Source organism: Rhyacophila brunnea, unplaced genomic scaffold (genome assembly GCF_057557595.1).
Source record: "Rhyacophila brunnea isolate RB1 unplaced genomic scaffold, BYU_Rbru_1.0 scaffold_214, whole genome shotgun sequence".
Lineage (NCBI taxonomy): Eukaryota > Metazoa > Arthropoda > Insecta > Trichoptera > Rhyacophilidae > Rhyacophila > Rhyacophila brunnea.
In genome coordinates this window covers 22,801-35,995 of record NW_028232876.1, presented here as the reverse complement: position 1 = coordinate 35,995, position 13,195 = coordinate 22,801, and the positions used below count along the sequence as shown (strand labels likewise).

Genomic DNA, 13,195 nt, shown 5'->3' with positions numbered 1-13,195 from the left:
AAAAAATTCAGGTCTATTTTTTTTGGTTAAAATATCTGTTTAAATTCGGGTATCAACTTTTATTTCTGCATTTTCGTTTTCGCAGATCTCTTGTACTGTGTCAGTTCTGATCTTTTTGGTTTTCTTGAAGTTGTATCGTCTTGATAGGAGGAAATAAAGACATCTTACTATTTCATTATGTCTTCGCGTGTAATCATGACCTAACATTTTCTTGCATCTTGTTGCAAGGTGATCAATTGTTTTCATGCTTCATTACAGTGTGGGCATTTTATCCTCTCACCGAAAAACACATTTCTGTCTTATATAAAACAGAATTTTCCTTCTTCACTTGGTTTAATGTTGCCATCTTTTATCCATCTTGATGATCCAACAATATCAACCATATCATTATTCTTAGCTTCAAAAAGTTTTTGGTGTAATGGTTTTTCTTTTATTTTACACAATAGACTTTCTTGCTGCTTTTTCTCCAGTGTTTCGGAGTCGGTGATATTAGCATGATATTTATTTTTAAGATATTCTTCAATTAGTGAGAGATATGTCTTGTTATCTTTTTCTACTTTTAAGATCGCGGCCCTCCTCGGTGTGCTATTTTTACTGTTTTCAAGCTGATTTTTTAGCTGGTAGATCATCTTCTCGGCTTTAAATTCAATATTAAATAGCCCACGTGCTAGTTCATTTCTCTTTATATATAATCTTTGTTTATTACTAGGCTGGAGGTGAATGGAGAATTCGTTTAAAATATCTCTTATCTTATCATCAAGTTTGATGTATTATTCTGGTTCTAATTTTAATACGCCTATGTGGTAATTTATGAGTGATGTTGCATGTTCATTAATGGCTTTAAATAAATTCCTAGCATTAAGTTTAGTCTTACATAAATTTCTTATTCGATTTAATATTTGTTCTGCAATTATATCTATAGTTTCTTGCTTTAGCTCTGATTTGCTATTCTCAATTACCCCAAGATATTTGTAGGCTGCCGGGCCTTCTATAAATTTGCTACATCTGCACATATTTCATGGTTAGTGGCTGATTTGTTTTTGTTTATTTCAAGGCCTACTGAATTAAAGAAGGTTAGTGTTTCGTCCGTCATGAGTTTAAGTATTTCAGGAGTTTTTGATATTAATTTGAGGTCATCTATGAAGAGTAGGTGATTTGTTGTATATGAGATTTCTTCGTTTAGTACACTTACCCCTGGAAAGCGTTCATTTAATTTTCTGCTTAAGGGGTCAATACATAGAACGAATAAAAAGGGTGACAGACTATCTCCCTGTAGTATTCCTTTATTTATATTTTTATTCATGATTTTTTCTCCATTTAATCTTAACGATATACTCCATTTACTTGTAATCTTTCATATAAAAGACGTTATACATGTTAGTAGATTTAAATTTATAATACATATATGTAGGTAATTATGTTATATTGAGTCAAACGCCTTTTTTTATATCAATACACGTTGTATATAGATTATTTCCTTGCTCTTTATTTATCGCAATATTGATAAGAGCTTGTTCTTTTGCTCCTTGAACGCGCCTTATTGTTCCTAACTGATTTTCTGCAAAAGATCTTATCTACACTTCATACTGAATTATTTTTGAGACCGCTTTTGTCGTTAATTTATATAAATTAGACATACATGTTATTGGTCTAAATTTATTTCCTATCTTGACATCTTCTTTTGGTATAAGGTATGTAGTGCCTGAATAAAATCATTCTTCCTGGTTTTTATTTTCTAAACATTCATCTGATATGATCTGATATATATTTATGAAGACTCGTCATTTTTTTAATGAAGAAATTATTGATTCCATCTGGTCCAGCAGCTTTCCAGTTTGGCAGTGATTTTATTATATCATCAAATTCAATCTCTGTTATGAAGCAAATTTTTTCCTGTTTTTGGACAGGTAGAAATGGGCATAGGTAATCGTTATAATTATTTTTGTTGCGATTTTCCGTACCTTTTTCCCACATTTTCATCCAAAATTTTTTGATTTGTTCATATGAAGCAACGAATGCATAAATTTTGTTTTGTGTCAATCCTCTATAAATAAAGTCTTCTATTAAGCTCAAAGCAGATATTTTCTCTGGTGAATTCACATCTTTTTTTGTACTGCTCTATTTTTTTCTGCAATATTCTAATATTTTCTGTATAGATATTTAACACAGTTTTAAGATGATCATCTATGTCTAGGATCATGTTTCTTGACCGCATTATTTTTCTTAATTTTTTTACTTCTTCTTCTTTTACTTCACTGCGTTTATTTTTATACAATTCTAGTCCATCTCTTATTCTTTCTAAATGCTCATTTTTTTTGATTTTTTCTAAAATATATTTGTTGTCTTATTTCAGTTTTGTTGTGGGGCGTTTGTAAGTCTGTTGTGCAGTTTGTAGCAATACTGCAACATTGAACACATTCTTGGGATTCTGGGTGGGTGTAATTGTCCCTATTATCATATTAATAGTTTGGAGAGTACATGTGTCAACTTCGTATTATGGGATTTTCCTTGTTCTTTCAAATTCAACGATATTTGCCTTTTTTAAGCTTTCGTGTATTTCATTGAATTCCCTTCTACATAAGTCGACTCTTCTATACTCTTCAGTTCCAAAATGGGATGGATCACTTAATTTTGCTCTTTTTGCGTTTTTGACGTTTTCGGCATCAAATCGTTTGACAACGGACTTCTTTTCATTTTGGTCTATTAATATTCTCATCGCTCGTCTTTTGAGTTCCTGTTGGGACAAATTACATTGGAATTTTCCGTTGTAATATTTTTGGAGTTTATCCCATCCGAAGCGTGGCATACGATGGAAGCGTATTAGGATTGCCGCATAGGCATCTTGAATCCATTCATCCGACGAAGATTCTGTTGAAGTAAAGATCGATTCTAGCGTCAGATGTCTTGTTGATGTTTTTAAGGAGGTTTGTGCATGTTCCGTGGCCAACACATATTTTTTCTCGGTTACAGCCGCAGTTTCCCATGATCTATCTTTGTAGTGCTCTGCTTCTGATTTTTCTGTTTAACAGATTTTTGCATACCAATATTTTAAAACACAATTAGAATTATATAAAAAATTACTTGAAGACCTGAAAACTGTTGTATATTACTTCTTTTTCTGTGAAAAAAAAATTATTAAAAAATGACTTTTTTTGAATTTTATTGTATGGTTTATAATCTATGAAATCTTAATCAACATAACTTATATTTTAGACTATTTATAGATATAATATCGAGATTACTTTTTTTAAAAAAGGGGACGGACTTAAGTTTTCAAAAAATAACAACCCATTATTCTATAATGAAACCAATATAAGATGGTTTAAAATATCTAATATATTTATGCTATTGTAAACGCTCACATATAATAAATTATATTTCAAACTAATGTAATTTTCTTGTTTTTACTTCATATATTGGAAATAAAATATACTTTAATTTCATAAATTTCCATTCATTATCTTATTCAAATGTCATAATATACACAAATGCGGGTTCTGATAATTTTCGAAGGTCTTTATTTATATTATACTAATAAAAAAATAGTTCTGCTATTTTAATATAAATCTGCGTGAACATCCAAACAGTAAAATCTGTTAAATCCAAAATAAAAACATTTTATACTGTGCGAATTTTATGTTGTAACCTTTGCACCTATATTTAATTTCCTTCAATCTAATATATCTATTTTCTACCACTTTATGAAATACATAGGAACCAATTTGAAATTTAATATAAACATCTACCTATAAATTCTTTTTTTATAATACCTTTTTCATTTATTAAATTTTTGTGCATTATATTTTAAACCTACACGGATCTCTTGTTCTTGACAAAGATGAATACAGTTGGAGATGTGTGACAACTGGCTCTTCAATATAAATCGGTATATATGTCAAATTATCATCCGTGTATATTATAAACAGTAATTGGAATGTCAAATATGATTGAAAATGTCTTTTTTTTATTCAAGGGTGTTGTACCCCGAAATAGCGAAATACAGCCCTATAAGCATAAATACGTACCCCTTTTTACTTACCGTAGTTATTTAAACACAAAAAATTTATTCTAGAAAAGAAAGATAAATCGTGCATCCATTTTACAATCTCTTCCCGAATCTAAATTTTTTTATTTCATCGTCGCAATAACACGTACTTTATGAATTGAGTTAATTGTCTGCGTTCTATATTGCTAGAATTCATTAAAAAAATACAGTAAAGATTATTTTTTTGTGCACTCGTCTTCAGACACAATAGAATATGCACAGTAATACGATTGCTCACTACTACCTATTCGATGAATTGTGTGTTCACCAAATTTATTTAAAAATTAGTTTTGATCGCAATGATCATTTCGCGTGCCACTTATTTATAATTTATTTTATTATTATTGTCATACAAGGTCTAAATAATATTTGATATAATCTGGTATTTATAGTTTAAACATATTATGATTAAATTTTTTTTATTGGTTGCTTTCAATTGTGATAATCCTATCGTTGAATACATTATCTTTCAAGATAATAAGTTTTAATAAAGATTTAGTGGATTTGAATCAAGACTTATAATAATATCTTGTAAAATTTATAATTTTCAAACATCAAAATAATATGAAGTCGACTAAAAATAATTCCCAAGTTGTATTGGTTTCAACTAAACCCACTATTATTAACCCTTATAAATAAAAACCTAGCAATTTTTATTTCAAGCATGTTAATTGACCGTAATATTTAATTTATATACATAATCTTTGATTTTCATATCCATAAAACGATCGAGGAGTTTAAGTGCATCCAGATTCGGCACACTATTATATAAAGCGCTTTATTCTACGGTAGTAGTTCGACTAATATCAAATATATTTATAGTAATTTCATTAATAAACATAAATACATGTTTTATTTTAAATTTTCTAAAAAACAAATATAATCCATATAAAAATGTATTTTCATACCTTCTAGATCCATACTAGACTAAATGATATTCAATTTTAAAAAAATTAATGATAATATTGAGAGCCTCTGATTTTTCTATTTAAATTTTGAGACTTTTTTTTCGTTTTTTTGAATTCTTAATTGATCATCTTCTCATAATGATTTGTTTTTTTTTGGTTTATTGTGTTTCATGAAAATAAAACAAAATTTATTATTTTCTAAATTATAAAGCAGATCATTCCCTAGCTCTTCTCATGTGCTATTACATGGTCTATTACCCTCAATATTAAAGTATAGATCATTTTATAGATATAAAATTGTTGTTTGGTCTATCGATGGCATATGCAGGTGATTTAGGTCTACTGTGTCTCCCTTTTTCATTCGGATTTTTTTTTAACTACACATTTAATAACAGATGTCAATACGTGAATAATAAAATGATAAAAAAAGACTTAATCCGACGCACCATTACAAGAAAGTAAAAAAAGATCATGTCCCATTGATTTCTTATGCGATATTCCATCAAAAAATAAAAAAATGGCTGGAAGAAGTGCCGAAAAATCCTCTGAATTTTGCAATATATAGCACTAAAATGAATCATGTTTGAATATTGAAGAAACTTTTGCTTTATTTTAAATTGTTTTATTTTATGAAAATATGAAGAATAAAAAAAAATTGGGATTTCAAGAATAATTTTTTTGAATAAAAAGAGATATATGTTAAGAGAAATAATAAAAAGATCTTCAGGGGAAAGGAAAATTAAATCAGCGATCTAAAATTGTAAGTCAAAGCAGACAAAGTAAATCAGAAGCCTCGAGAATGATTTTGGACAGAGAGCAGATAGTGTGTAAAGTTCAGAATTATAAAAAGAATTTCAAGTTCAATTTAAGTCAGCAATCGAAAAAAACAATAAAAAATATCGGTATAATACCCATATCATTCCAAAACGATCAGAATAATGATTAAAAGCATTAATTCCTTGATGGATTTGGTTTCAACATGAAAAGGTCAATCATAGTGTTAAGTTGGTTTTACATATGACTGAAGTGCACTTCATCACTATTCAATACAGTTAGTTCTATTTGAAAAATTGATTGTAAAGGCAAAAATATTTGATTCTATTATTTTTTTAGCAACAATTTCTCGAAATTTGAATACATAAATATATGAATATTATATAAAAATCCAAAAAAAATTTAATTTTTTTTATAAACCTTTTTGGAATGATCCACATGTAAAGGCTAAAATCAATTAATCATAACTGAAAATAAATATTAAATAACCGTTTTTTTGGCTTTGTGCTTCTAGCTACAGCTCGAGTAGTTGTAGAAGAAAAAACCTTTTTTAGAGCTGTGACCACCAAACCCCCACCAACCATGATTATGTAAAAATTGCTATAATAGAGAAATAAAAAGATTTATAAACGCTGCACCAAATTATACTCCGGATTTAAGTCAATAATTAAATCTTAAAGCATTATTGATATAGGAAAAATATATTGGTTTATTTGAGCCATAATTAAATAAAAAAATGATGTTCGACGCTCATTTAAACTTTGAAGAGGAGAAGATAGCCGAAAGTATAAATACGCTGTGTGTACAGAGAATCAAGCAAGCTGTGCCTGAGAACAAAAACTAAAATTACGACAATAAATATAGCCCTTAAATAAAAAATACTTTTACCCTCATTTAAATAAATAGTAAAAAGAAAAAAGACGCATTATGGTTAAAAAAATATTTTAAAATTTTCATGTTCGATAAACAATAATTATATGGTTTTCACTATGAATAAAAGAAAATACATGCTACAAAGTCTTTATATTATTAGAAATAGGAGGCGAAAAAATTTTTTATCATTAAAATTAAATGTTTCAAAATTCGGATTGAAACTATATAATCTATAGAATATGCATACATGCAATGCTTTTTCTTTTCAATTTAAATTTTATTATGCATTAATTTATCTGATATTTCTTAGTAAATAATATATTTCCGCTAAAAACAGAATTAATGATTATAGAATATGTTATTATAATATAATTTTTGATTTAAATCTTAAAAATAATATTTTATTTTAGGTATCTCACATATTTTTAAGGCATAAAATTCCAAATTTTCGAGTCTCCAAATTTTCAGTTAAATTTATTCTTTCTTCTGAAAACTATAATAATTTGTCTGAATGAGAATAAAAAAAATATTGAATAAGTTGTTATTTAGGAATTTAATTTATTTTTGTACTATAAAATCTTTTTCATATTTATAACAAATCTGGTTGATATTTATTTCTTTAAAAGAATATTTACAATGTTATTCTCTCATTCCTTTATTTTATCTTTATAAAAATTTTGTTATATTTATTTCTTTCAAAGAATCTTTACAATGTTCCTCTACACATTCTTTGAAAGACTTATAGTCAAGTTTTTTTCTTAATTAGATTTTTTAAATATATACGTATAATTCTTGTTCAATTGGCATCACTATCTACCCTTTATTTTTACTATTATCATTTAGACCGTTTCCTTTAGATTTTAAAAATTATCATTATTAGCTAATTTTTCCAAGTGACGAAAGCCAGATGATGAGGGTTGATGAAGCATTTGAAAAAATTTGCAAAGAAAATGAAAAGGCTGAAGATGTTCGCTTTTAATGAAGAAAAATAAGATAAAGTGTAGAGATTATTCTCCTTCATTAACATATAAATTAGTTAATTTTTCAATTATTGGTTAAGATTATAAATAACCCACAGAATATTTAAAAACAATTGGGCTTAGTCACCAATTTAATAGAAATCTTGCATTATTTTGTCTACTTATTTTCACTTAAAAGGAAATGTCCTTTAAATTTATTTATAAAAATTTAATTATTAATGGGGTTTTGATTCTATTTTATAACATAAATTATGAATCTATAACATTCAAACCGAAATCAATGCCGCATCATTAAAATTTTATTTTGAATCCTTCGTGATCCAGGATTTTTGTAGATCTGCTATCCCCTTTTAATGTATTCTGAATATTTAAATCTACATCAAAATGGTAAGATAATGGAAATGGTCCAAGAAGAAGTAAAGCCGACGAAATGTGATTTCCGTGAAATATTAAAGGCGAAGAAGAGCTTCTGGGAGGAAGATGATGATATTGCCCACATCGATGATTTCAAGTTTATATATTAAATAAAAATTGTTTCATCTTATTTTATTCTTAAAAATGATTTTTATGTTTTCAACAATTCTAATTATTTGTTATTTATTTTCAAAGCCTATCAATGGCAAATCCACTTTTCAACAAAAATCTTGGACAGCATATTTTGGTAAATTTTTCGATTATCGACACAATAATAGAAAAAGCAAAGATCAAATCAACGGATATAATCCTTGAAATTGGAGGAGGAACAGGAAATCTCACGCTTAAACTCTTACAAAAAGCAAAGAAAGTTATTTGTTATGAGAAAGATCCACGTTTAGCAAGCGAATTAATCAAAAAGGTGAATGCAATAAAAGGATACTCCAATAAATTCCAATTGATTGTAGGCGATGCACTTAAGCACGACTTTCCATATTTCGACTTATGTATAAGCAACACGCCATACCAAATTAGTTCACCACTAACATTTAAATTGCTAAATTATAAATTTAAAGCTGCGTATTTAATGTTTCAAAAAGAATTTGGTGATAGGCTAATAGCACGCCCAGGAGATAAAAATTATTGTCGATTGAGTGTAGCCGTGCAGATTCTTGCAAATACCAGTCATATTATTAAAGTAAATAGAAATAGCTTTAAACCACCACCAAAAGTTGAAAGTAGTGTGGTTAAAATTGAGCCAAGAAAAAGTAGACCTGCAATTGATCTTGAAGAATTTAATCAATTGCTTAAGATATGTTTTCTTAGAAAAAATAAAACTTTGGCGGCTATTTTTAAAGGAAAGGGTATAAAGGATATTTTAAAACAAAAGGTTGATCGGGATATTGATGTCGAGGAAATCGTTTCCGAAGTTTTAAGAAAGACGGAGCTTGGTGATGCGCGAGCTGCTAAAATGCATATTGAAGATTTTCTTGCGCTTTTACTTGAATTCAAAAAGGAAGATCTCCATCTAAATTAAAAGATTCATTTTAAAAACTCCATTATTATTATTAAAAATTTCGATTGGGTTTTAATTTTTATCAAACACACATTCACCTTTTCAATTTTAATAAAGAAGCGTGTATCTTTTTCTATAACCTGCTCACAAAAATTTTCTTACACACATATAGCCCTTTTTATGTTAATATAAGAAGCGTCTATCTTTTTATATAACCTGCACACATATAAACCCCTTTTACATGTTTATTAAATAGTTAAGTATCTTTTATCTATAACCTGCTCACAAATAAACCACTTTTTTATTGTTAATATAAGAAGCGTATATACCTTCTATAACCTGCTCACGAAAATTTTCTTGCACACATATAACCCTTTTCATGTTAATATAAGAAGAGTTTATATTTTTATATAACCTGCACACATATAAACCTCCTTTTAAATGTTTATTAAATAATTATGTATCTTTTATCTATAACCTACTCACGTATAAACCTCTTTTTTAATGTTAATGTAAGAAGCGTAAATACTTTTCAATAACCTGCTCACGAAAATTTTCTATAACCTGCTCGCATAAATTTTTCTTTTATATATAAACCCCATTTTAATTTTTTTAAATAATTGAGTATCTTTTTTCTAAAACCTCTTTTATATTTTGATGAAATAATTGAGCATGTTTTCAATAACCAGCAAACATAAATGTTATTTGTTTTATCATCCCTTTTAAATTTTTTTTTTGTTTTACCATCCTTTTAAATTTTAATAAACTAAAACTCGCGATTTGTATTCTTATTTAAATAAATATGAACGGTCTGATCAAACTTTTGTGCCTTCTACTATTTTTATAAAGAAAATATATTAATATTGAATTTGTTTTTGTAAAAAAATCATCGCAAGAAGTATAATTGCAGTGAGAAAGCAGAAAAAATACACACCACGTAACCATAAATTATTTTACAGATATTCTTGTGGTGTTAAAAAACAAAATGTTATTCTACAAAAACCTCAAAATTATATTTTATAATACTTCTAAATTAGAAATATACAAAAAAACCCGCTTTAATCTTAAGTAATATCGAGATAAATTGAACACATCATACCCCAGGTTATATTAACCACCTAAAAAAAATTTACCAAATACATGATCAATGCTTTTGGAATCGGAAAATTTCTTCATCATAAATTATTTACATGCGATTCGTACAGTGTTTCCACGTGATTTGATATTTTATATACGTGATTTGATACATTATTAAAATGTATTTATCAATCTGGGCTTTTATTACGCAAAAATGCACTAGATATCAATTCATTCAGTTTATTTTTTATGTTGTTCTAGCTTAAACGTTAAAAAATTATACAAGTATCACATACCTTTTTTTTTTATGTATTTACAAAAAAAGCTTAATACCTATGCTTACAAAAACAAAAAAATTTAAATAAAACTTCAAATGCAAACCATAACAAGACCGCAAAACTAAAGCGGAAAGATAATAAATAAAAAAAAATAAATTATTAAAATACCTAAAAACACAATCGAAATTACTTCAGATAAAAAAAAATGACTAAAAAACTTTGAAGGTTAAATAATACACAAACTCTTATTGTATTTTAATATACATATATGTTTGTATATACATATGAATGAATTTTTCTGATATTTTGGGCATAAAAGAACTTTTCTTATAAATAAATATTCTATGTTGAACTATAATATTTTATTTCTTAATTTAAAGGATAGGAATGCTACAATAATATTAATTTATTATATATACGCTTTATTTCTCATAAATTTGATTTTTAAATATCTTTTAATAACAGGAAATTTATTTTTATCTATTCTTATTCTTAAATATGAACATACTGATCAAAAAAATAATATGAATAAATTAACTAATTACAACTTTAAAAATATAAGAATAACTTAAATTTATTTACAATATCTTTTTTATAGCAAAATATTTCTTGAAAATTCTTAATTACAAGTTTTTTTGTCAAGATTTCATAAATATACTTTAGTTTATCGACTTATGTCGTTATTTTACTTCTGTTTTAAGATTTTAAACAAGTCATGTTTAACATATGAAAAATACAGGAATTGCCCAAAAAATAAAAGACTAAATGCGGGTAAAGAATTCGGTAAACGTATAAATTAGTATCTCTTATATGATATCAATATTTATTGACAAGCCGATTGTTAATAAAAGTTATATATAAAAAATTAATAAAATATAAAATATAAAATATAAAATATAAAACATTAATAAAATATAAAACATTAATAAAATATAACAAATATATTTATGCCGCGGGTATATACGAAATTTGGATTTTTTATCGTTTTTTGTATAAATTAGTTTTTTCTACTACAATAATTAATTCTTAGATTCCTTTTTCTTGAACAAACTATTTTGTAAATTAAATTGATACCTTAAGAAAATATATTTCTGTTATAATAGATTAGAAACACTTTATATTTTTTTGAGATGCAGGTGAAAAGAAAATATCAGGGAATATTTTGAAAGTACTTATAAATAAAATTATGCTCTCTTAATTTAAAAATCCATAACGCGAATAAGATCATATGTCATAAAATGGATGGGTGTGGTCATAAAATACCATAAGTCGTATATAAAGGAGCTAGTAATACCAACTTAAGCATACACACAAAACAGAAGATTAAGGGACCAATTTAAGTACTAAGTATTTAAAGTTGAAAATTCAATGAGAGATTTTAAAGATGATAATGGAAAAAGAAGTATTGAGAAAATTTGTTCTATATAACGATTTAAAGCTATATTGAACAAACTTAAATGGCTGAAAATCAAATTAACACATAAAAAATTTTATATCAAGTATTAACGAGTATTTCTTGTTCACAATTTATTTAATTATAAAGAAAATATCATCTATTTAAGTTTTCATAGCGAAAAATTTTATATCGAGACTTGAAAAATTCATATTCTCTACATTTATAGATTTAAAGACCTGCCCCCAATTAAAATGCCTTCACCCGGGTTCGAACCGGGGACCTTACCCGTGTAAAGGGTACGTGATAACCACTACACTATGAAGGCTTGCATACAGAAGCGTATTAATTTAATATTATATTTAATCTTTAGAGTAATTATGGTCTTAATCTACATAACACGAATTGAGCCATGTGTAATAACATGGGGCAGTGTATAAAAGAAGCTTTTTTCGTATATTATAGAGTTAGGAATGCTAGATTTTGCGTGGATAAACAATTAGATTGGAAAAATATTGAAATTAATGCGTCTTAAAAAAAATCCCACTGAGCAAAATATGAAAAGAATGGGGCTTAAAAAAGCATCAAGTGATTTTGTTCTGTAGAACTTGAATTCATCTATTTATGTGTTAATTTGCTTTTCTTTAATTTTATGTATTTAGACGTGGTCAGCCCATTGGGAATATTGCGCGACTCCTTCAAGCATCTTTTGACACTTTCCTGATCTATCTTCATCAACTGCTCTTCTTCTCTAAAATTAGATGAGTCCAAGTGTCTTGCGTAGTGTGAGAGCTTGCATTTATGCTTTTACTTCGTTCGGGATTTTTAACTCCTCAACATATTTTTTATGTAATTTTGTAATCACTCCTTGTTCTATAAAACAATCCAAAATTTTATATGATGAACTTTAAAAGCTGTGATCAAATTAACACATTAATAAATTTTTTTTGCATTAATTTAACTTATGCCGTATATAAGGAACGCTAATACAACTGAAGCACATGTACAAACAACCAGGGTGAGAAAAACATTTGACAAATAATTCTTGAAACGATGGAATTCATATAGAAGGTATTGAAGACTATGCATTGAATAAATCTACACTATAGAGCAATCGAAGGTTTTAATTTAAAAAATTAAATGACCAAAAAAGGAGATGGGTCCCAAAAAGTCAATCTTTTCGACGATAAAAGTATGGTTATTCAAGAAAGGTTGATAAAAACAAGAAAATAAATTACTTTTTTTTAAGAATATACGTTTTAATAACAACACAGAAAGACAAATTTTTTATTTATTGGAAAAAAATTATTCATTGCACAAAATATAATATTGCTCACCTTCTTTAAGGTAGTTTTAATTTAAATCTTTACTATTTTTGCAGTCAAATTTTTTCAATTCTAAACATAATTATAAAATCCTTTTACAATAATCGTGATGA

At 26.8% G+C, this 13,195-nt stretch overlaps 1 non-coding gene and 1 pseudogene across 1 annotated transcript; one reads left to right on the top strand and one right to left on the bottom strand.

Annotated features, from left to right (window-relative positions):
- Positions 1 to 8,196: 8,196 nt before the first annotated feature.
- Positions 8,197 to 9,030, top strand: LOC147070535 (dimethyladenosine transferase pseudogene; annotated as a pseudogene).
- A 2,982-nt stretch (positions 9,031 to 12,012) lies between these two features.
- TRNAV-UAC (transfer RNA valine (anticodon UAC)) lies at positions 12,013 to 12,085 on the bottom strand. The gene has a single exon. It is a non-coding gene; the product is annotated as a tRNA-Val (tRNA).
- Between the last annotated feature and the right edge of the window lie 1,110 nt (positions 12,086 to 13,195).